The following is a 25,734-nucleotide window of genomic DNA, read 5'->3' as shown; positions in this document are numbered from 1 at the left end:
ACTATATGGATTACTACATCAACTGTATGGATTATTATATCAACTGTATGGATTATTACATCAACTGTATGGATTATTACTGTAGTTCCATGTTTCACAACATAAACTCTATGGATTATTACATCAACTGTATGGATTATTACTGTATAGTTCCATATTTCACAACATCAACTGTATGAATTATTACATCAACTGTATGGATTATTACATCAACTGTATGGATTATTACTGTAGTTCCATGTTTCACAACATCAACTGTATGAATTATTACATCAACTGTATGGATTATTACTGTAGTTCCATATTTCACAACATCAACTGTATGGATTATCACTGTAGTTCCATATTTCACAAAATCAACTGTATGGATTATCACATCAACTGTATGTATTATCACTGTAGTTCTATATTTCACAAAATCAACTGTATGGATTATTGTAGTTCCATATTTCACAAAATCAACTGTATGGATTATTACATCAACTGTATGGATTATTACTGTAATTCCATATTTCACAACATCAACTGTATGAATTATTACTGTGGTTCCATATTTCACAACATCAACTGTATGAATTATTATTGTCGTTCCATGTTTCACAACATCAACTATATGAATTATTACTGTAGTTCTATGTTTCACAACATCAACTATATGAATTATTACTGTAGTTCCATGTTTCACAACATCAACTGCATGGATTATTACTGTAGTTCCATGTTTCAGAACATCAACTGCATGGATTATTACTGCGGTTCAATATTTCACAACAGCTTGATCCAACCTGTGAGTGTTTGATGGCACTCTTTAATGGGGATCATGTATTATAAATTATATTGAACTCAAGTGAGTGATTTCAGGATGAGTTTGGAATTTCTTGATGTATCGAAATGAGAGTGAGAAAATTGAAGTAATTAATAAATGAACGACAGTGCACTCTGAGTCACCCCTGGCGGATGAGAAGATGAAACAGTGTTGAATGAAGGCTCTGTGTTGCAGCTGACAGGTCTGTTGGGATCTGTGTTGCAGCTGACAGGTCTGTTGGGATCTGTGTTGCAGCTGACAGGTCTGTTGGGATCTGTGTTGCAGCTGACAGGTCTGTTGGCTGACAGGTCTGTTGGGATCTGTGTTGCAGTTGACAGGTCTGTTGGGATCTGTGTTGCAGCTGACAGGTCTGTTGGGATCTGTGTTGCAGCTGACAGGTCTGTTGGGATCTGTGTTGCAGCTGACAGGTCTGTTGGGATCTGTGTTGCAGCTGACAGGTCTGTTGGGATCTGTGTTGCAGCTGACAGGTCTGTTGGGATCTGTGTTGCAGCTGACAGGTCTGTTAGAATCTGTGTTGCAGCTGACAGGTCTGTTGGGATCTGTGTTGCAGCTGACAGGTCTGTTGGGATCTGTGTTGCAGCTGACAGGTCTGTTGGGATCTGTGTTGCAGCTGACAGGTCTGTTGGTGGCTGACAGGTGACAGGTCTGTTGGGATCTGTGTTGCAGCTGACAGGTCTGTTGGGATCTGTGTTGCAGCTGACAGGTCTGTTGGGATCTGTGTTGCAGAAAGCACAGAGAAAATGACAGGTCTGTTGGAATCTGTGTGGCCCGTTCCTGTTCATGCTGACAGGTCTGGTGGAATCTGTGTTGTAGCTGACAGGTCTGGTGGAATCTGTGTTGCAGCTGACAGGTCTGGTGGGATCTGTGTTGCAGCTGACAGGTCTGGTGGAATCTGTGTTGCAGCTGACAGGTCTGGTGGGTATACTGTTGTTCCCCAGCAGAAAGCACAGAGAAAATGGTCACATTCGCAAACTGCCCTGGACTTCCTCCCTTGGTCTCACTCCTTTGGTTAAACACCCACTGTTTTTCAAGACATCACAGAATACAGATGTAGGATCTTAATTTGAGCCAGTTTGCTATAGCAGGAAAATAATCTGACATTTTCAAAGTGAAAATTACAAACTTCAGAAGCCTTTAAAAAACCTAAAAGTAAAAAATATCCTGCATTGCAGAAAATGTATCCTACAACAGGGTGATCAAATTAAGACCCTATATCTGTATTATTATGCCAACTGGCAGTACAATTGAAGTAATGCAGATAAAAGTAAGGCATATAGCCTACATGGCAAATAGACATCTGCAGGGATGTTCTGCAAATGAAACCTCTTGTAGTTTAATATCCATGACTATGCAATGAATATCCATCACTCTCAAATCTGTTATACGGTCTCCAGGGCAAAGTTACAAACAGGCTTTACAACAATAGTTTTTGGCACAAAATAGCAAGTCGACAGTTACTGTAAGCAGCATGTTTCTTAGCAACAGACAGTTGTGCAGCAACGAGACAATTTCTTGACTCAGACAAACCAAGGGTTCCCTTTGAGTCAGTCAACTTCGGTAGAACATATTACACTCTTGCGACTTTGGTTGAAAGATCTACAATCACGCCTGACAAGGCGAAATCTGCGCCTCGCTGGAAGCCGTGGCTGCCTGCACCCAACCTGGCTCCTGTGCGTTCTATCGCCAGTTAAGGGAGGCAACTCAAAGAGAGAGGGTGACCAGGTTCAGAGGGTACCCTCCACCGCCTGGGTCTGCCTCGGTCAAGCACCGCTTGCCTCTTTTCCCAGACTTGTTGATGAAGGGTCCGGTGCCACCTCAGTGATCCAGAGTTTGCATGCACCTTAGATGAAGAAGCAGCCCCCCAAGCACTTGGCTGGGGTAACCCGAAGAGCGAGAGGTCTTGGCACGGGTCTGAGTGACCAGTGCACCCCTCCACAAAAACATTAATCTGACAACAGTTCCCCTACGTTTTGCAAACAGGGTACTACGTCAGCCATTGTCAGAGCCCCCTGTGCTCGTAAAGGGCCCAGGTTTCATGCAGGCTATACAGTCTCACAGAAGCACAACGCATGTTGGAAGATTGTCCATGTTTAATGTTGCCGGCTCCATTACCCCACATTCCATGGTGTTCACAGGGTTCATTATTTTTAATTATGGACAGACAGGGACACACTCCAACACTCAGACATCATTTGCAAACACAGTATTTGTGTTTCATGAGTCCGCAAGAGCAGAGGTAGGGAGGTAGTAGGGATGACAAAGTGTTATATTGACAGGTGCCTTAATTCTGTCCTGCTTTAGCATTCTAAATGTAACGAGTACTTTTAGGTGTCAGGAAAAATGTAAGGAGTAAAAAGTACATTATTTTCTTTAGGAATGTAGTGGAGTAAAAGTAAAAGTTGTAAAAAATATAAATAGTAAAGTAAAGTACAGATACCCCAAAAAACGACTTAAGTAGTATAGTCGTGGCCAAAAGTATAAATTTTCAAAGTCTGCTGCCTCAGTTTGTATGATGGCAATTTGCATATACTCCAGAATGTTATGACGAGTGATCAGATGAATTGCAATTAATTGCGAAGTCCCTCTTTGCCATGCAAATGAACTGAATGCCATAAAAACATTTCCACTGCATTTCAGCCCTGCCACAAAAGGACCAGCTGACATTATGTCAGTGATTCTCTCATTAACACGGGTGTGAGTGTTGATGGGGACAAGGCTGGAGATCACTCTGTCATGCTGATTGAGTTCGAATAACAGACTGGAAGCTTCAAAAGGAGGGTGGTGCTTGGAATCATTGTTCTTCCTCTGTCAAACATGGTTACCAGCAAGGAAACACGTGCCGTCATCATTGCTTTACACAAAAAGGGCTTCACAGGCAAGGATATTGCTGCCAGTAAGATTGCACCTAAATCAACCATTTATTGGATCATCAAGAACTTCAAGGAGAGCAGTTCAATTGTTGTGAAGAAGGCTTCAGGGAGCCCAAGAAAGTCCAGCAAGTGCCAGGACCATCTCCTAAAGTTGATTCAACTGCGTGATCGGAGCACCACCAGTACAGAGCTTGCTCAGGAATGGCAGCAGGCTGGTGTGAGTGCATCTGCATGCACAGTGAGGTGAAGACTTTTGGAGAATGGCCTGTTGTCAAGAAGGGCAGCAAAGAAGCCACCTCTCTACAGGAAAAACATCAGGGACAGACTGATATTCTGCAAAATGTACAGGGATTGAGGACTAATTTTCTCTGATGAATCCCCTTTCCGATTGTTTGGGGCATCTGGAAAAAAGCTTGTCCGGAGAAGACAAGGTGAGCGCTACCATCAGTCCTGTGTCATGCCAACAGTAAAGCATCCTGAGACCATTCATGTGTGGGGTTGCTTCTCAGCCAAGGGAATGGAATCACTCACAATTTTGCCTAAGAACACAGCCATGAATAAAGAACGGTACCAACACATCCCCCGAGAGCAACTTCTCCCAACCATCCAGGAACAGTTTGGTGACGAATAATGCCTTTTCCAGCATGATGGAGCACCTTGCCATAAGGCAAAAGTGATAACTAAGTGGCTCGACGAACTAACCATCAATATTTTGCCTCCATGGCCTGGAAACTCCCCAGACCTTAATCCCATTGAGAATTTGTGGTCAATCCCCAAGAGGCGAGTGGACAAACAAAAACCCACATATTCTGAAATATTCCAAGCATTATTATGCAAGACTGTGCTGCCATCAGTCAGGATGTGGCCCAGAAGTTAATTGACAGCATGCCAGGGCGGATTCCAGAGGTCTTGAAAAAGAAGGGTCAACACTGCAGATATTGACTCTTTGCATCAACTTCATGTAATTGTCATTGTGACATCAGTACTCCCATGGTAAGCAGTGTTAAGCAGATGGTAAGCAGTGTTACACACATCCATGCTACTGTCCCGTATTCAGTCTTTAGGCTTCATAAGAAATCAGAAAAAGAACTGTCTGGCTCCATCTCATCGCATTCTGTTTCTGTGTCTCAAGTTAGACACACGTATCACGCTTTTCTAAAACCACAGAGGGTGTCTGGGGTTTGGCTCTGCATAGCCACATTTTGGCTGGGTCACAGAGTGCGTTTTCGCCAGTGCCTACCTAGGCCTACTGGGGATGATGTCTTCCATGATGGAAGTCATTCCAGTAGGGCTATTGTTGGTGCTAGCCACTCACCTGGACGCATCTCGCAGCCTAAGCCGGTCGCATTGGGTGTCCCTGTCAGGCCTACGTGCCATGGCTCAGTGGTGGGACCCTCAGGGGGCTACCATGGGCTGAGTTGTATCCCGCAAAATGATCATGACAGATGCATCCCCGCAAGGGGATGTTACCCTGAGTATCAAGCGCTTCCCCCTGTTTTTGTTGGGTTGGCTTGTGGTGGTCAGAACCGACAATATGTGACCAACAGCCTCTAATCGGTCTTTGTAGCAACATTTGAAATTGTGTTTTTTTAAATATTTTTTTTTACATTGGATTAAAGTAGAGACTCAGAGCTAGAAAATGGTATATCATACACTGCAGTTGAGAAACAATTGGAAAGTAATTCTGCTTTGGTCAATAAACTTGGGTAACCCCACTTTTGGGAAAATGGCCCTTGAATGTTTTGGTAAACTTACTGGAGAGCTTTTCTTTGTCCACCCATTCAGCATCGTTCACACTCTCTTAAGCCTTAGACTCACACATCTCCTTAAAGTTTCACATGAGAGGCCATGTCCTAAACAAAGTGAGCAGTTTAGTAAACAACCAAAGATTTCAAGACTAAAAGTGATAAAAGTAGAAGTCTACAATAAGAAAAAACTCCAGGTAAAACTACACTTTATCTAGTCATTGGCCTGTATCCTCATCTGACTTTGGTGCAGGTCATGTTGTTCTTCACATTACTGTCTCTGGTAAACACACACATATAAAATAAAGTCTGTTTATTTGTCACATCCACAGGATACAGAAGGTGTAAATGCTACAGTGAAATGGTTACTCGCATAGTAGCAATATCAAAAACAGAAAGTGTCCAGATAAAATATATTAAAAAAATATTAGATGACGCTTACCTAACACAATTGTCTAAATTGATGGGTCATGTGAAGGAAATGCCATAACCACCCCCCCAGCCATATCTAGATAAGTGGATGGGTCACTATTGTCTAGACATGTACACATGTTCATGAAATACAATAGATGGCCTTAATCACCCCCAGACACACCTAGCTAATATGATGGGTCATGTCTGGCGAAGTGGAGTCTTTTGTTTAAACATGTAACAACCTAACTAGCTAGCTAAACAATGAACCGGAATAATACCAACCCATACTACTACCAATACAAACATTGTCATAGCTGTAGTAGAAATCTACAGGTAGCTAAAGAACTAACCAACCTGCTGCAGTATGTAACGGCAAACTGGAAAATCTTTCATATTTTACACCAAACTCTGCTGAACTTTTGTGTTGCTGACATGTAAGCTAGGATTTTTGTTGAGTGACTCCAACAGCACCTTTCACGTAGGGTCTCAGTCACACACATACATCTGCAGGTAGCTAACCAAATAGGTTCAATGTTAGCTAGCTAACATTAGGCTATAACTAGCAATGCAAATGGTTTCTGATTTGAAAAATATTACTACACAGATCTTACACGTGACGTTAGCTAGCGAGCCAGCGACAGTAATGTTTGCTTGCTAGCGAACGGTACGCTTTAACTTGCAATGAAAATGACTTTCTGACAAAACTAGAAACTTGCAATAACTGAAAATGTAGCTAGGCTCTTCTCCGTATACATGGATGAATTCTTCAAGACTGGAAACATTTAACTTTGTTTTGTTTGTTTAGCCAGCATCATTCTGGTTCACACTGACTTTATGCAGAAAGTAGCCCATCACTTTTTCCAACTGATCTGTCAATAGCGCCTCCTAAAATCAGGGCATCAATGTTGTTGAGAAAAGTAGTATACTGAACAGCTCACGTTACAGACAGAAGCATTCTACATGGCAGACCAATCCAAACTCATCTCCCGGCATGTCCAGCGCATCCATTATCTCAGCCAATCATGGCTAGTGGGAAGGTTCCTGACTTTTTCTGTGGCTAAACCAACTAGGCTCGTAATCTAACAATTTTATTTGTATTTACGGATGTAATACAAGTTCGTAATTAAAGCATATGAAAGTTCACATGCTCTATTTCTGCCAAAAAATGCATTTTGATCAAAGCTTTTTTTTTAAAAGTTCAAATACCTCTCCTGTGAAGTAAATCAAATCAAATTTTATTTGTCACATACACATGGTTAGCAGATGTTAATGCGAGTGTAGCGAAATGCTTGTGCTTCTAGTTCCGACAATGCAGTAATAACCAACAAGTAATCTAACTAACAATTCCAAAACTACTGTCTTATACACAGTGTAAGGGGATAAAGAATATGTACATAAGGATATATGAATGAGTGATGGTACAGGGCAGCATACAGTAGATGGTATCGAGTACAGTATATACATATGAGATGAGTATGTAGACAAAGTAAACAAAGTGGCATAGTTAAAGTGGCTAGTGATACATGTATTACATAAGGATGCAGTCGATGATATAGAGTACAGTATATACGTATGCATATGAGATGAATAATGTAGGGTAAGTAACATTATATAAGGTAGCATTGTTTAAAGTGGCTAGTGATATATTTACATCATTTCCCATCAATTCCCATTATTAAAGTGGCTGGAGTTGGGTCAGTGTCAATGTCAGTGTGTTGGCAGCAGCCACTCAATGTCAGTGGTGGCTGTTTAACAGTCTGATGGCCTTGAGATAGAAGCTGTTTTTCAGTCTCTCGGTCCCAGCTTTGATGCACCTGTACTGACCTCGCCTTCTGGATGATAGCGGGGTGAACAGGCAGTGGCTCGGTGGTTGATGTCCTTGATGATCTTTATGGCCTTCCTGTAACATCGGGTGGTGTAGGTGTCCTGGAGGGCAGGTAGTTTGCCCCCGGTGATGCGTTGTGCAGACCTCACTACCCTCTGGAGAGCCTTACGGTTGAGGGCGGAGCAGTTGCCGTACCAGGCGGTGATACAGCCCGCCAGGATGCTCTCGATTGTGCATCTGTAGAAGTTTGTGAGTGCTTTTGGTGACAAGCCGAATTTCTTCATCCTCCTGAGGTTGAAGAGGCGCTGCTGCGCCTTCTTCACGACGCTGTCTGTGTGAGTGGACCAATTCAGTTTGTCTGTGATGTGTATGCCGAGGAACTTAAAACTTGCTACCCTCTCCACTACTGTTCCATCGATGTGGATAGGGGGGTGTTCCCTCTGCTGTTTCCTGAAGTCCACAATCATCTCCTTAGTTTTGTTGACGTTGAGTGTGAGGTTATTTTCCTGACACCACACTCCGAGGGCCCTCACCTCCTCCCTGTAGGCCGTCTCGTCGTTGTTGGTAATCAAGCCTACCACTGTTGTGTCGTTCGCAAACTTGATGATTGAGTTGGAGGCGTGCGTGGCCACGCAGTCGTGGGTGAACAGGGAGTACAGGAGAGGGCTCAGAACGCACCCTTGTGGGGCCCCCGTGTTGAGGATCAGATGTTGTTGCCTACCCTCACCACCTGGGGGCGGCCCGTCAGGAAGTCCAGTACCCAGTTGCACAGGGCGGGGTCGAGACCCAGGGTCTCGAGCTTGATGATGAGCTTGGAGGGTACTATGGTGTTGAATGCCGAGCTGTAGTCGATGAACAGCATTCTCACATAGGTATTCCTCTTGCCCAGATGGGTTAGGGCAGTGTGCAGTGTGGTTGAGATTGCATCATCTGTGGACCTATTTGGGCGGTAAGCAAATTGGAGTGGGTCTAGGGTGTCAGGTAGGGTGGAGGTGATATGGTCCTTGACTAGTCTCTCAAAGCACTTCATGATGACGGAAGTGAGTGCTACGGGGCGGTAGTCGTTTAGCTCAGTTACCTTAGCTTTCTTGGGAACAGGAACAATGGTGGCCCTCTTGAAGCATGTGGGAACAGCAGACTGGTATAGGGATTGAAACACACCGGCCAGCTGGTCTGCGCATGCTCTGAGGGCGCGGCTGGGGATGCCGTCTGGGCCTGCAGCCTTGCGAGGGTTAACACGTTTAAATGTCTTACTCACCTCGGCTGCAGTGAAGGAGAGACCGCATGTTTTCGTTGCAGGCCGTGTCAGTGGCACTGTATTGTCCTCAAAGTGGGCAAAAAGTTATTTAGTCTGCCTGGGAGCAAGACATCCTGGTCCGTGACTGGGCTGGGTTTCTTCTTGTAGTCCGTGATTGACTGTAGACCCTGCCACATGCCTCTTGTGTCTGAGCCGTTGAATTGAGATTCTACTTTGTCTCTGTACTGACGCTTAGCTTGTTTGATAGCCTTGCGGAGGGAATAGCTGCACTGTTTGTATTCGGTCATGTTACCAGACACCTTGCCCTGATTAAAAGCAGTGGTTCGCGCTTTCAGTTTCACGTGAATGCTGCCATCAATCCACGGTTTCTGGTTAGGGAATGTTTTTATCGTTGCTATGGGAACGACATCTTCAACGCACGTTCTAATGAACTCGCACACCGAATCAGCGTATTCGTCAATATTGTTATCTGACGCAATACGAAACATGTCCCAGTCCACGTGATGGAAGCAGTCTTGGAGTGTGGAGTCAGCTTGGTCGGACCAGCGTTGGACAGACCTCAGCGTGGGAGCCTCTTGTTTAAGTTTCTGTCTGTAGGCAGGGATCAACAAAATGGAGTCGTGGTCAGCTTTTCCGAAAGGGGGGCGGGGCAGGGCCTTATATGCGTTGCGGAAGTTAGAGTAACAATGATCCAAGGTTTTACCACCCTGGTTGCGCAATCGATATGCTGATAAAATTTAGGGAGTCTTGTTTTCAGATTAGCTTTGTTAAAATCCCCAGCTACAATGAATGCAGCCTCCGGATAAATGGTTTCCAGTTTGCAAAGAGTTAAATAAAGTTCGTTCAGAGCCATCGATGTGTCTGCTTGGGGGGGGATATATACGGCTGTGATTATAATCGAAGAGAATTCTCTTGGAAGATAATGCGGTCTACATTTGATTGTGAGGAATTCTAAATCAGGTGAACAGAAGGATTTGAGTGACTACATTCGCCTAGATTCCTGAAACGGGTCAAATATGTCAGTGGTGGCGTGCATCAACAGAAGGGAAGAGACTGTCTCTCTCCCTCCTAACCTTGGCTCACTCCCTATTACTGGGGAGCACAGTGCACATGCTTTTGCTTTGGGAAAAGCATGTCCCTGGTTGCCTCAACAAGGGTGCAGACCTTTTATCCAGGTGGGACCCTCTCTGTCAGGAGTAGAGACTCCCAGGTATGAGACATTTTCGGCGTGGCCGAACACACCTCCAGGCTGTATAAGGGCTATTTGACTAAGAAGGAGAGTGATGGAGTGCTGCATCAGATGACCTGGCCTTCACAATCACCCGACCTCAACCCAATTGAGATGGTTTGGGATGAGTTGGACCACAGAGTGAGGGAAAAGCAGAGAACAAGTGCTCAGCATCTGTGGAAACTCCTTCAAGACTGGGAAAAGCATTCCAGGTGAAGCTGGTTGAGAGAATGCCAAGAGTGTGCAAAGCTGTCATCAAGGCAAAGGGTGGCTACTTTGAAAAATACAAAATAACACTTTTTTGGTTATATGATTCCATGTCAGATATTTCATAGTTTTGATGTACTCACTATTGTTCTACAATGTAGAAAATAGTAAAAAAAAAAAAATCTTGAATGAATAGGTGTGGACGACGGGTAGTGTAGCTCTTTACGCCTCATGAGAAAACGCAAGGTGACGTCTATAGGGACCCGAGTTCTCCCAGTGGCCTCAGACACTCCTTCACAATCCCACTAGTGGTTCTGTTTCAGCCTACGTTGGAGAGTGAGCACCGGGAGGGCTTACCATTGATTCTTGTGGCAGCCTTGGTTTGCAGAGATAATTCACCTTTTAGAAGGGGACCCATGGAAACTCCATTTGTGCAGAGACCTGTTGTCCCAGGTGCACAGGCAGGTTTGGCAAGCGAGGCCAGAGCTTTGGTTCCTATGGGCCTGACCCCTAAGAATGCCAATCTGATGGCAAGAGGTTTACCTCAGAAAGTTATTGCTATCATTTAGTCTACAAGGGTGCCCCTCATGAGAGGGCTGTATGTGCTGTATGTGTTGTGAGTGTTCAGTGACCAGCAGAAGGAAGATGACACGACAGCACCCTCCTCAGGGGACAGGTACTCAATGTAAAGCCAATTAGTACACAGCTGGGCCCACTAATTGCTTATTGTCTTCCTCTATATAGCTGTGCCAGGAGAGAAGATGGGGGAGGATTGGGAGTAGAGACAAGGACCTGTGAGGAAGGACCTGTGACAAGGACCTACCCCCCCCCCCATGGAAACCATCTGTGACTGGCCACCTTGTCTCTCTGTTAATCAAGGCAGGTTTTAGGTAGAGAAGCGTTCCTCCTGTAACTGTTATGTGTAGACGATAGTCTAAGACAGGAGTAGCCGTTTGTTGTTTTGCTTTCCCTTTTTGGTCAATGGCTTAGTTTATGTTTATTTCTTTTGTTGTGCTGGTGTTTCAGAGCTGGACGTTCCCTGTACTGGAGTTATTTTGTCAGGTGAAAGAAGACCTGTTCAGTAAACGATACAAAAATAAAAGGAACCACAAACACTGCCTCTGGTCCGTTAATTTTATGCCTCCTGCCTGTGTTAGGGTGTTTCGGACAAGCTGATCTGTTTACAATTGGTGGAGAATGTGGGCTGCTTCGAGGCAAGACTACAACCATTCCCTTATCCAGTGGCTGTGATTTGAATTTTTTTAAATATTTATTTCGGAATCCCACCACTCCTGCTGAAAGGCATGAGCAAAGAATTGATACGTCAGCTAACGGCTTGCACCATCGCCCAACAGGAGACTTTAGACCTCCTCCGGTCCGAAATAGCAGACTGCCCGTCTCCCAGGGACCGTAGGATTCACAATGTCAACGCTCTGATTCCATGTCTGATGGAGGACGACGATTTGGAGGCCTATCTTCTGGCCTGAACGATTGGCGCAGAGAGAGCGATGGCCACAAGAAGAATGGGCGGGCCTCCTGGCTCCCCTGCTCACAGGCAAAGCCCAGGCTGCGTACTATGACATTGAGGAAGGGGCTGCCGCGGATTACACATGTCTGAAGGCGGAGATTCAGTCCCGCTATCAGCTGAACCCCAGAGATCGGGCCCAGAGGTTTCATGACAAAGTATGCCGAAGAGGAGTCACCGAGGGGCCAGCTCTACCAACTTATCCCTGACCCTAGAAATAGTACTGTTAAGAGATCTGGAGAGACCGGGTCAGTCAATTACTAATATACTAATACTGTTAGTAAAAGTATTTATCTTCAACTTGCAATCTGTGGATTCTATTTGATTAGATAGATTGAAATTGTACGTTAAACATCACAGCGTAGTTGAAAGATATACACTGCGTAGAAATCCGAAGAGGGTGGCCAGCAGAGATAGGTGGGATGGGCTGAGGGTGGCCAGCAGAGATAGGTGGGATGGGCTGAGGGTGACCAGCAGAGATAGGTGGGATGGGCTGAGGGAAGCTGAAGGTTGGGATGTGGAATTGGAGACAAGTGGGAGTGGAGTTGCTGTGCGGGAGATAAAAGTAAAAAATTCAAACAAAAAGTATGTTTGAATGACACTGAGGGGTAGTGTTTATACAGCTAATGCTGGTTTGCCTGAGGCTGATGCCGTGCAAATGTACATATGCATATACACACGCTCATTCAAATAAACGCTTACAAGAATACATGTATGTAATAGTGCCAAACATGCACACAAACATACACAGTTGGCATTGTTGTTGTGATTTTTTTGCTGTTTTCTTCTGTCTTTCTTTTTTCTCTTTAGTTCATTTTCTTTGTTGTTGGTGCATTGGGGGGGTTCTTGGGGGTGGGGAATGGAATTAATTGTATTTTTATTTAATTTGTTCTTCTTGGGGGGGGACTGTGGGAGTGGTCTCAGATGGTTGAGGGACAGCTTTTAGGGAACTGTGGGGGGAGATCTTGGAGGGTTCAGGTTCACGTTTTTTTGGCCTGGTGGGAGATCTGTCAATGTGCCTTTGGGCAGGGCATTGACCCTGGATGGGAGTCTGTTGGATGACTGGTGTGGTGTAGTTGTTGAGCGGCTTCACTGCAAGTATATTGTATGCTTTGGACATTTAATTTAAAAAAACTTCTCCGTCTGGTAAGGGGGTGGCTATGCCCCACTAAAACCACTGCCGAAATGTTAGAAAATCTGGTCATAGACAAGTGTTTGAGGATATTACCCGTCAACATGGAGAGGATAGTCGGTCAGGCAAATCCAGTTACAGTTGACCACCTAGTCCAGTGCATTGAGTTATACTTGTCTACTATAAGCCTTGCTGCCCTTAGCAGGGGCGAGAAGACCACCCCTGTGGTACGTGCCATGGATAGCAGGAGGGTCGACAAGGCCAAGCTATTACCTAGCCCCATAGTCAAGACTTTAAGTAAGGCCATGCATCAGGGCCCTATACAGTGTTTCAAGTGCAACACATACAAGTTGCATCATACTTCGGCACACCTTGCGTGCTGCTGCAGCATTCTGTGGCACGTCATTTAATTCTTACCCATCTTTTATGTTACTGCAAATTATTGCTAGTTTGACCATCTTTGAGAAGCATTTTATAGTTTTCCGTATTGGCATTACCAGAGAATTGAAAACCTTTTTTTGTAATAACATAGTATATGGGATTGATTTTAATTTGATCATTATTATGGTGTTTCTATTCAGAGCAAAATGAAAAATGAAACCCCCAGGGTTTCCATTAGGATGGAATGGAAAATATGGCGATGTACAGCATGACCGTCAGGAGTAGGCTACAGGATTGGAGGATTCTAAATGGTTTGCCTTCATTTGACAACTTTGTTCCAATATTTTTGTAAATCAGTGATATTTATTCCCATAGTAATTCGTTATGGATCTATAACTAAATCAACATCTGCATTTTGAAAGAGTATTTTTTTATCAAAATGTTATTAAAGAAATGTGTTTATTTGTTTATTAGGCTACCGTGCAGTCTACAATGCATACTGTAGTAAACATGGGAAAGTGCCTAATTCCTTACATAAGGGAGAGCAGGCCATGTCTGTACTACAGAATGCAGGGCATGTGGGAGACCGGTGTTATTTCATAGTTGTGATGTCTTCACTATTATTCTACAATGTAGAAAATAGTCAAAATAAAGAAAAATCCTGGAATGAGTAGGTGTGTCCAAACATTTGACTGGTAACGTTACTTGCTTAAATCATTTGATTAATATTATGTTGTTTCTAGTCCATGAAAAATGAAAAACCCTCTGGGTTTCCATTAGGATGGAACAGAAAATATAGCGCTGTACAACATGACGCTCATGAATTCAGAGCATTGTCAGATTGTCAGTTTTGTCAATTCAGTCCATTTCGGTCCGAGGAGTAGGGTTGTTTTGCACGTTCTGGCCTTACAACGGCAGTCAAGCACCCAAGCTAACGTTGGCTAGCATGCTAGCTACTTCCAGACACTCTGACCATTTTACTCACCCTTGCAGAGCTGGTAAGGCAGTTTTCATGTTAATAACCAGAGCGTTGGTGACTGTAAATGTGCTGCTGGAAACAATTTAATAACACTTTTTTCCGGTGTTTATTGACACCGGCCATATTCAACGGGTGTTGAGCACTCCTAAATGAATTATATTGCGCTCTGGTACACTCAGACGAGAGTGCTCTGAAATCCGTGTAGATAGTAGGCTGGACACATTACATTTTTAACAACGTTCTTTTCTGATAAAAACTAGTTCATTGCATCCACCGTGGAGCCCAGTTTCAAAATATGACCATATTTCCCAGCTGCTTGCCATCGTTTTGAAGTAATCGCAAAAAAACAGGCCTTATGTTAGTGCATTTTTCACCCTGCCAGCTCCTATTAGTTCTATTGAGCACCGTGGCACCAACTCGCCTTCCGAACGTTCTATTCCCAGCTTATTGTTCAATGTCACAATGCTTGCTTTGCTATTGTTGGCAATGAGACCTGCTCACGTTGTGTTATAGTTCAAATGTAAACAACAACAAAAATAATTTTGGAACTCTATGGTCTTCCTATTGTTTCCTATTGGGGAAATATAGGCATGTCTGTCTATTTCGCCAAATATCTCGCAATGTGTATATTTAGATTTTTTCAAGTCGGACGCCATTTTAATCAGGAGAATCTCCTCTTTCTAATTATGTAAGCCTGGGCAGCTAGCTCGTTTGTCATCGATCGCTAGACCAGAAATATTCAGAATCCCCCCCCCTTACTTTCTCATTATGCAGACATCAGTACAGCTGACACCATCGAGGTGCGGATGTTTACTTTCTACACAAGTAGTTTTTTTCCAGTTTTGTCCGAAAAACAGATTGTAGTGGTAAAATAAAAAGGTATACATTAGTTTTATTTAATTAGGCTAAATGGAATTCTAAGCATCACTCCAGTCAAAACAGGCTCTGCGAAAGTTTGATTCCATTCATTTGCTATGGGCTCTTGCTAGTGTTCCAGTTTAGCCAACGTTCTTAAGTCATTTTTCAGCTTTGGGTGAATTTTGACTCGTTCTATTGTCCAGCCTATAGCTAGCCAGAGCGAATTTACAAAGGCACCCGAATGTCCGTGAGAAAGCAAAACGACTATACCATTTAGCTAAGCAAAGAATGACGGAAATAATCAAGTCAATAAACGTTGGGTAGTAAGATAGCCTATAGCTAATATACTGGCAAGTTTGATGTATAACTACAAACGTTAGGTAGCTAGCTAACATACCTGTACATACTGCTGTAATTATATGCTATTATGTTCGTATGGACAGCGTAGCTAACAAATTGTCAGCCAACATAACGTATAAGGTAACTTATTTGAAAAGTCATTACTTTATTACAGCAAGCTACCCCTTGGTCATTAGGGTAAATCTGGTCCGTGATAGTTTTTTTTCACACTTAGCTCGGCTATTAGACTATTCTTTAGTAAAGGTTGTTCAGCTATTGTCCATAACCAGAGGTAATTAAACTGTTCTGTGTTCTTTTTCTCCCTTCATCTCTGAATGTCTAACATGCATTAATTAAAAAACCCTTAAGATGTCAGATGCTAATTTTCAGATTTAAACCACATAAACACAGCCATTTTCACTGGACTATCTGTTGCTGCCAAGTCATGATTTCCCTGGGGGTTAGCCTTGCAATAACCCTGGGGGTTAGCCTTGCAATAACCAAGTGGAGAGACACATAGCCCTCTATATTTAAATGTTTCAGGTACACTCCGATAGGTGTCTGCGTCACATACAGTATCTTCTATTGACATTATCTTCTATTGTTTGTCCTCAAGCTCACAACTTTTAAAGGAGGAACCACTGTATGGTCATATGGCTAGACACTGCCCCAGTGTAGACATCTCTATGCCTACTGAATCATCAGCTACTCCCTGTGTCCAGGTGGTATGTCTCGCGCCACAGGACTGGGAGGCCTTCTTGGATTCGGGAAGCATGGTGTCTTTGGTACGGGAGGAGGTCCTGGCCAAAACGCCCTGTCTTTAGGCGGAGAGCGCCGTAGCCTGCATCCACGGGGACACCAAACGCTACCCCACAGTACGAGTCAGCTTCCATACCCCTGCTGGGAAGACCACCTTGATCGTCGGGTTTGTTCCCCAAATTAAGGTACCGGTGCTACTGGGGTGGGACTACCCCTTGTTCGAGCATTTGTGGAGGAAGACAGGCCGAGGGAGTGGCCCTAATAGAGTACAGAGACCGAACAACTCTAATCTCCAAACACTGGTGCACTCAGAGCCCACCCGGAGACACCCTTGGCGGTGCACAGCACAGGGGAAGGGACGAGATGAAGCTAAGGAGGCATGGCAGAGCAACCGGGATTCCTCGTCAGACCAAGGGGGAAGGAGACTCTCCCGATTACCGCCTGAGGCACTTGTTTCAGGAGACCACAGAGGAAGACACCTGGAGGGGGTTCGAGAGTGATTCGGCAGGAGCCGGATCTAACCAGGCCCCCGTCCTGAGTCAAGTTGACGAGCTCCAGAGGGATTGGTTACACCAGGTGTTTCAGGAGTCAGAGGGAGAGCACCTGGAGGGGCTTTGGCACAGAGTCATCCCTTTCCCGACCAGGAGCTCCCCCTCCCTCGCCCCAACATTCACCCTGTCGGAAGAAATAAGGGACCAATTTGGAACCGCCCAAAACCGGGACCCCGCAGGAAATCCAAGCCCGGGCATACAGTAGAACGGCCCAGCCTCGACAGTTCCACCCAGGAGATAAGGTACTCCTCTTCATATGTGGTGACAGAGCAAGTCTCCCCGGACGATGGCACCCTCAGCAGATATACCACATCAACCTGTTGAAAGCCTATGTGGAACGAGAGGCATAGGTGCTGATGAGACTTAAGGCAGACCGAGTGGAACATCCGCCAAAAAAGGTGACTTTTGGCACCCCTCTAACGGCTCAACAGACACGAGACCTTAAAGTTTGTCCACCAGAACTAACGAGTCTTCTCCTCTCTTCCGGGGCAGACCTCCTTGCTCTGCCATTGCATAGCCACTGAGCCAGGGAAGAAGGTCCATCTCCGATCCTACAGGAGACCAGAGGCACGCCGGGGGATGGTACAGAAATAGGGGCGATGTAGAAGATGGGGTCACTGAGCCGTCTACCAGCGAATGGTCCAGCCCAATCCTAGTGGTGCCGAAACCCGATGGGTCTATTTGTTTCTGCAATCATTTCAGAGCCCTCAACGCCATCTCCAGATTCGACGCCTACCCCATGCTGAGGGTCAATGAGCTGATCAAGCAGTTTCGGAAAATCCCAAGCTATGCCACCATCGCCACCCTACTAGCCTACATGATAAAGAAGAGGGGCCCGTGAGTGTGGTATTGTCATAAGAAGCTGAGGGGGTCGTTCCTCCACCTCAAAGACACACTCTGCTCTGAGCGGGTGTTGAGAGCCCCAGATTTCCAGCAGCCCTTCACTGTCCACACCGACGCCTCCAGCACCGGCTTGGGGGCTGTTCTGTCCCAAGGGGACGATGCGGAGGAACGTCCCGTCCTATACATAAGCCGCAAGCTGTCCGACAGGGAACGGAAGTATGCAATGATAGAGAGGGAGGCACTAGCAATTAAGTGGGCCATGGAATACCTAAGGTACTATCTCCTGGGGAGGCGATTCCGGCTGGTCACGGATCATGCGCCCCTCCAGTGGATTGCGGGTAAGTGAGACCCGAACAGTCGAATAACAACATGGTTCCTGTTGCTCCAACCCTTTCATTTCTGGGTGGTTCACCGATCAGGGAGAGCACACGGCAATGCAGACGCGCTATCCCGTCGAGACCCGGGGTCTCGTCTGGTGCACGCCCCTCTGGGTCGATCTTGGGAGGGAAGATAGAGTTCAGTGACCAGCCGGAGGAAGATGACACCCTCCTCAGGGGATTGGTACTCAGTGTAAAGCCAATTAGTACACTGCTGGGCCCACTAATTGCTTTGTGTCTTTCTATAGGTTTCCTACTTCAGAGATAGCTTCTGTTAATCATGACAGGTTTTAGGTAGAGAAGCGTTCCTCCTGTAACTGTTATGTGTAGACGATAGTCTAAGACAGGAGTATCCATTTATTGTTTTGCTTTCCCTTTTTGGCCACAGCCTTTTGGTCAACGGCTTAGTTTATGTTTATTTGTTTTGTTGCGCTGGTGTTTCAGCGCTGGACTTCCCTGTACTGGAGTTATTTTGTCAGGCGAAAGAAGACCCATTTAGTAAGCGATACAAAAGAAAAGGAACCCCAACCACTGCCTCTGGTCTGTTCATTTTATGCCTCCTGCCTGTGTTAGGGTGCTTTGGACAAGCTGATCCGTTCATAGCGTTTTAGTGGCAAGCGTTTGAGCTCTGGTGCCAAGATAAAGGACTGGTTCCTTTTCAGTTCTTTGTGAGGGATATCCTTATGTTTCTACGGGAGCATTTCAAGCATTCCCCACATTAAAAGTTTACATGGCCTGTGTCTCATCATGCCATGTGAGAATTGACGGAACCGTGGTGTGGTTCCTGAAAAGTGTACTTCGTCTCAGACGGGTCTCTAAACCTACTGCACCCACATGGGACTGGCTTTGAGGCACTGTGTGAGGCCCCCTTTGAGCCTCTTGAGTTGGTGGATCTGAAGATCCTCTACTACAAAACCTCCCTGCTCATGGCTTCATGCCTTGGCTAAACGTGTTGGGTACCTCCCACACGTTATCCGTACACCCATCCTGTACTCAGTTTTCCCCTGGCGGCTCCAAGGAGATGTTGAATCCAAATGCGGCCTTTGGCCTGAAAGTCATGTCTATGTCCTACAGGTCCTACAGCTTTTGAGCCATTTCCCTTTTTGCAGTGTGCACAATACCCAGACTGCCATTTTACCATCTCACTGATAGAAAAGCTCCACGTATTATACCGACGCTCACCTACTATACTGACACACACCTATTATGCCGACCCACACCTATTATGCCGACCAACACCTATTATGCCGACCCACACCTATTATGCCGACCCACACCTATTATACCGACCCACACCTATTATACCGACCCACACCTATTTTACTGACCAGAATTCAACCACCTAGAACATGCAACAGTGGGATGAGTGCACATGTGTGTATGTGTGTGAATGAGAACAAAACATAGAACACTTCCACATTCCTCCTTGTCTCAGTCTTGTATGAATTCAAAGTCTAGTGTCAGGGCTAGATTTTGCAACAAAATTAAATGTACCTAAATAGATTTTGTATTTTGTGTCATTTGTGATCCAGAGAGACACCAAAAAGAAAATATTGGACAATAGAGATGTTGCTACTCCATCAAATAGAGAGAATATGTTCCTGCAGACTGCTGTCAACAATATGACAGTCATCTACAGTATCTCTAAACACCTTGTTTATGACATTATTCCCTGCCTGCTATTCAAAATGACTGGGGACCCCTCTAATGCCAAGTGATGAAATAAAAACAGAATAAATATGTTAAATCGACAGTTGTTTTTTGCAAGATAGACTAAAGCTGGGAGGTAAAGCACTGTGAATAAAGAGTTCACATTTCATTATTTGAAATGCACAGAATATGCTTCCCATTATTACAGTTTTCAACTAAGCAGCCCCATCCCTTCTGAGAGCGCTCTGTCCCCATCCAGGGCGCCAGATTAATTCATTGACTGCTGTTTGAGAAAACTAATTAGCATTTCGCCTTAAGGGAGCAGTCCGGACCAATCACTGTGAAAATGCAGTGAATCCAACTATTAAATACCTCCCCCTCCTCCCAATTATTTTAAATGTATAAAGTTCATCCATATGTATGGTATTGACCCTGGGTCAATGTTATGCAAGCCTTACCAAGGTCAGAGGGCAACATCAGAAAAACAAAAGAGGATGGATCATTTGGCACTCAAAGATTCCAGGCTAAATGTTTGAAGATAAGATCAAACGTGGTCCTGATAGTTTTGGCAGGTGACAAAGTAGGTAATTTGGGAAAATAAATACACATGATGTCCATGGTATGCACACACACACACACACACACACACACACACACACACACACACACACACACACACACACACACACACACACACACACACACACACACACACACACACACACACACACACACACACACACACACACGTAGGCTTTAAGAGTGAGCCTAAGTAGAGAGATTTCCTTGCTGTACATTTAGAAAGCCCATTACAGGACTTTAATAGAGGTCACTTAACTTTACTTGTGTGGATAACTCCATTCCAGGCGACATTGTACTGAGGTTAAAAGTGGTAATTAAGTAATAATATTTTCAATAATTGTGTAAATTAAAAGATAAAAGACCTAAGTGGATTTGTAAATTAGACAGACAATTAAGAGCTATTATACTTAACAGTGCTGTTTATAATAGCATAGCATTCACTATGGACTGAGTCATTGGTGGACATGGCTTCATAGAGTATTAGCAATGAATTACGAGAGCCATGGCACATGGCCTAAGCTGATTTGCCATATGATGTGTCACACTGCAAACCCCTTGCTCCATTCAAGTTGTCAACAACAAGCTGGTGTTTGCTGCTGCATGGCCAGGACTGTGGCCTGCAGTACATGCTCTGCTTCAGAGCACTGTCAGACAATGATTGGCAGGTACATAATACTGCATGGCTGTGAAATCCTGTACCTGTGGAGAACATCGTAATGGGGCTGAAGAAGAAGCATGCCCGCTTATGGTCATGTCTAAAAGCAAGTGCCTCATTTTCCTCCATGCAGTCACTGAGTTTAACAGAGTGGCAAAAGTTTAATATCTGGCATGGGCTGTCGGCTTCAGACACTTTCATGTTTAATGAGTTCCTTACGATTATGTATGAAATCAGTAATGGCTTGTGAAAGGTGTCTAATTGACTGCAATTCCTCCCTCCAAGAGGCCCAGTAAAGGGCCCCATCTGCAGACGTTTCCATCATCCGCTTAGGCCGTGGTTCACAAGGAGCTGGACTCAGACCACACATGCCTGCTGTGCTCCGCTGTCCGCCCCGCTGTCCACCCTGCTGTCCGCCCCGGCCACGATACAGCCAGCAGATGGTGGGACATTTTGTTAGTTAGCGCTTCAAATTAATATGAGTGAGTGACTCAATGGCGGGGAAGAAGATGGAGCCTCCGACCATAGAAATATAAAACTGATATCAATTCATTCACATCGGGGGATTCAACACATCTGTGCTTGGGTTGTGTTATGTTGGAATTTTGAAAGTTGTCCAAAATAACTTATTTGTTGCTGACACACTGGAAACCCAAACGTCTAGCATCTGCCGTGCATTTATTTTCTCTAAATTGGTCTGCTACCTTTGCATTACTAATCAAGACTTTGGCAAAGTTTCCCACAGAGCTAATACTGTAGCTAAAGAGCCGGCTCATGAGGAGAGGGTGTGAAGCGTCTGAACTGCACAACTAAACAGGAACTATTTTTCCTCAGGCCCACTCTGTTTAACTGACCATTTTTCAATCCAGGCTTTAAAAAAATATGTTTAGTTAAAGTGGTAATTGTTTTGTTTCTTTGTAGCTTTACACCCGGGATGAAAGAGCAGGATGACATCAACTCTGTGGTTAATGGCATAATCTCCTAGCTCATTAAAGCTTGATGTGAAAATGGCAATACAGCTGAATGGATTTACACATCTGAAATGACCCACAAGAGAAGCTTGAATGGAGACTCTCTATTGGAAAAGGCATTGATACACAAAAAAAATGTTTTTAAATAAAAGTTTTTAATAACATTACTTTGACTTCCTCTGCAACCTTTTCAAGTCACCCTGTGGTTCTGCGGAAATCAAATGAGAGCTTCAGGCTTTCAAAGTCCTCTTCAAATGCTCTCCTATATCCGGCCCAGAGTCATATGTTTAGAGAGTTGGGCAAACTTTTAGAAGGAACGCCATGTTAGTGCCTTTGAGCATTCCATTTATGAAATTCATGACAATCATTTGGAATCTTGTACATAGCATTGTTTAAAATGAGAAAATTATGTGAACTGCTAATGGTCAATATTGCACATAGGGAGTTAAGATGGCTGCAAATTCATCATAATGCAGAAACCTCAATGTACTAACTCTCAAAATATATGTCTATGATTCGGCCCGTTTTGAGTAACCTTTAGAGCAGCCACAGCTTCGTCTTATCCCTACACGTTTAAAGGTTGAACTCTTAAATAGTCAATTAAGTGTTTCTAAAATGTCAAGTACTGCCTTGAGTACGCTGCTGTATAATGAAACATCGGGCACTGTCTGTCTCTAGAAATGTTAACTGCCGTTGTGATAGCTAAAGGTCTTGAGTGTCTCGCTCTAAAACAAATTCATTTTGACAAACTCATCAGATCATTCTCTAGTTTATACACCAAAGGGTATCCTCTGTCCAGTTTGAGCCTACAGTGCTCCTGAATGGTTTCAACAGAATCAAAGGGTATCCTCTGTCCAGTTTGAGCCTACAGTGCTCCTGAATGGTTTCAACAGAACCAAAGGGTATCCTCTGTCCAGTTTGAGCCTACAATGCTCCTGAATGGTTTCAACAGAATCAAAGGAAATCATCCCAAATGGCTGAGACACTAATACATTTTGGACAATGGTTTCAACTTTGTATGTATTTATAATCACTAGAATCTTAAAAGTTACACATACTTTGTATGTAATATTAGAAATTCGATTCTAACCATAAAATGCCTTAAAGTGGCACTGACACACGGGTCTGCCATCATCCACTTTGGACTCCGTGTTTACAGGCAGTAGCAACAGCAAGACTTTAGATCGTTAGAACGCATTTGTCAAAAACCACACAATACACCTGAACGGAAGTCCTCTTTCATTTAAGAACTTCACAGTCCTATTGATCAAACAACCATGAAAAGGTAGGCTCTCTCCCTCAGGTTCCTATGCACATCAACAACAGGACCAACAACTCATTCTAGCAGGAGCAAGATGAGCTAAAATCTAACCAGGGAACATTAGATAAATGTTCTTAAACCTTTTCAGCTAGTTGGCTGTCAGAATTGCACTGATAGACGATGGGGAATAGTAGCCTGCTCGTCCTTCTGCAGCTTGCCTTTAACCACTCCAAATAGCAAAAACGTAGCTATAGGTTGTTGTAAAATGTCAACTTAAAACATGTTTTTAATTGTTTTGCACTGAATGGATCACCGGTGTGGTTGAACGCAGCATTGCTGTATGGTGCACTGTAGTTGAGTAGCCAGCCTAGGCTACTGCTCAAATGTTGATGTAATTTTTTATATTTTTTATTTTACCTTCAGTTAAGAACAAATTCTTATTTTCAATGACGGCCTAGGAACAGTGGGTTAACTGCCTGTTCAGGGGCAGAACGACAGATTTGTACCTTGTCAGCTCGGGGATTCGAACTTGCAACCTTTCGGTTACTAGTCCAACACTCTAACCTACCCTGCCGCCCCAGGGCCTATATGTTTCTATTTTATATGGTGCTTTGTTGCAGGTTTTGCTTTTTGGTTATTCATTGTCAAGCTTTAAAACCCGATGCCAGACTACAACATTTTAGAAGTCTAGCAAGACTGACATGTGTCTGTACACTTTCTCTCCGCTGCGCGCTAAAAACGGGACACACGAAAGCAGCGCAATTTAAGTTGAATTCACACTGAACCCAAACTAGCGCTTCACACTGAACCCAAACCGGCTGCGCGCGTGCGCCGTCGTGCGCTATCGGGCATAAATGTATTTTTTTCCCCCACACCAAACGCGATCACGACACACAGGTTAAAATATCAAAACAAACTCTGAACCAATGACATTCATTTGGGGACAGGTCGAAAAGCATTAAACATGTATGCCAATTTAGCTAGTTAGCTTGCAATTGCTAGCTAATTTGTCCTATTTAGCTAGCTTGCTGTTGCTAGCTAATTTTTCCTGGGATGTAAACATTGAGTTGTTATTTTACCTGAAATGTGTCCTATTCAGACCGCGGGCCTTGTGTTTGAAACGTGCACTTGCCTATTAGCCATGTTATGACTGACCTGTGATCGTTGCCCTTGCTAGTTTGATTGTATTGACGTTCCCAGCCTTAGTTAGTCGTCTGTTTTTGTAAAAAAAAATATTGAGCCATGTAAACTGAAACAGTGCATCCAGAATGGGTGGAGATAGCAAACAATGTACCAGGGCAGCTGTGTTTTACAACTTAATAGCAATTCTTTGGGGGGACAAACAAGAAATGTATTGATGAATTAAATTAATCATGCATTGAACTGCATCCATCTATTCTGTTAACAATGCCTTATTGTATGTAATTGAAATTTTTGTCAAATAGACCTGTACAAATTATTGCACCATATAGGGAATATCTCATTTCAGCCGAAGACACACTCATCACTAACACATTAGAGTAGAGGTTGACCGATTATGATTTTTCAACGCCGATACCAATACCGATTATTGGAGGCCCAAAAACTGCTGATACCAATTAATCGTTCGATTTTTATTTATTTATTTGTAATAATGACAATTACAACAATACTGAATGAACACTTTTATTTTAACTTAATATAATACATCAATAAAATCAATTTAGCCTCAAGTAAATTATGAAACATGTTGAATTTGGTTTAAATAATGCAAAAACAAAGTGTTGGAGAAGAAAGTAAAAGTGCAATATGTGCTATGTAAGAAAGCTAACGTTTCAGTTCCTTGCTCAGAACATGAGGACATATGAAAGCTGGTGGTTCCTTTTAACACGAGTGTTCAATATTCCCAGGTAAGAAGTTTTAGGTTGTACTTATTATAGGAATTACAGGACTATGTTCTTATAGGCACTTTAGTATTGCCAGTGTAACAGTATAGCTTCCGTCCCTCTCCTCGCTCCTACCTGGGCTCAAACCAGGAACACAACGACAACAGCCACCCTCGAAGCAGCGTTACCCATGCAGAGCAAGGGGAACAACCACTCCAAGTCTCAGAGCGAGTGATGTTTGAAACGTTATTAGCGCGCACCCCGCTAACTAACTAGCCATTTCACATCCGTTACACCAGCCTAATCTCGGGAGTTGATAGGCTTGAAGTCATAAACAGCTGCTGGAAAACGCACGAAAGTGCTGTTTGAATGAATGCTTACGAGCCTGCTGCTGTCTACCATCGCTCAGTCAGACTGCCCTATAAAATCATAGACTTAGTTATAACATGATAACACACAGAAATACGAGCCTTAGGTCATTAATATGGCCGAATCCGGAAACTATCATCTCGAAAACAAGACGTTTATTCTTTCAGTGAAATACGGAACCGTTCCGTATTTTATCTAACAGGTGGCATCCAAAAGTCTAAATATTCCTGTTACATTGCACAACCTTCAATGTTGTGTCATAAT

The 25,734-nt window shown here is 44.0% G+C and overlaps 1 protein-coding gene across 1 annotated transcript in view; it reads right to left on the bottom strand.

The window, feature by feature from the left end:
• The window catches only part of LOC115129294 (X-linked interleukin-1 receptor accessory protein-like 2), a 365,734-nt gene that overhangs the window by 128,726 nt on the left and 211,274 nt on the right, over nt 1-25,734 (bottom strand). The gene's annotated exons all lie outside the window — the stretch shown is intronic.

The sequence above is a fragment of the Oncorhynchus nerka genome, linkage group LG5 (genome assembly GCF_034236695.1).
Source record: "Oncorhynchus nerka isolate Pitt River linkage group LG5, Oner_Uvic_2.0, whole genome shotgun sequence".
Classification (NCBI taxonomy): Eukaryota; Metazoa; Chordata; class Actinopteri; order Salmoniformes; family Salmonidae; genus Oncorhynchus; species Oncorhynchus nerka.
The sequence above is the reverse complement of the archived record's forward strand: the minus strand, read 5'-3'. Positions and strand labels throughout refer to the sequence as shown.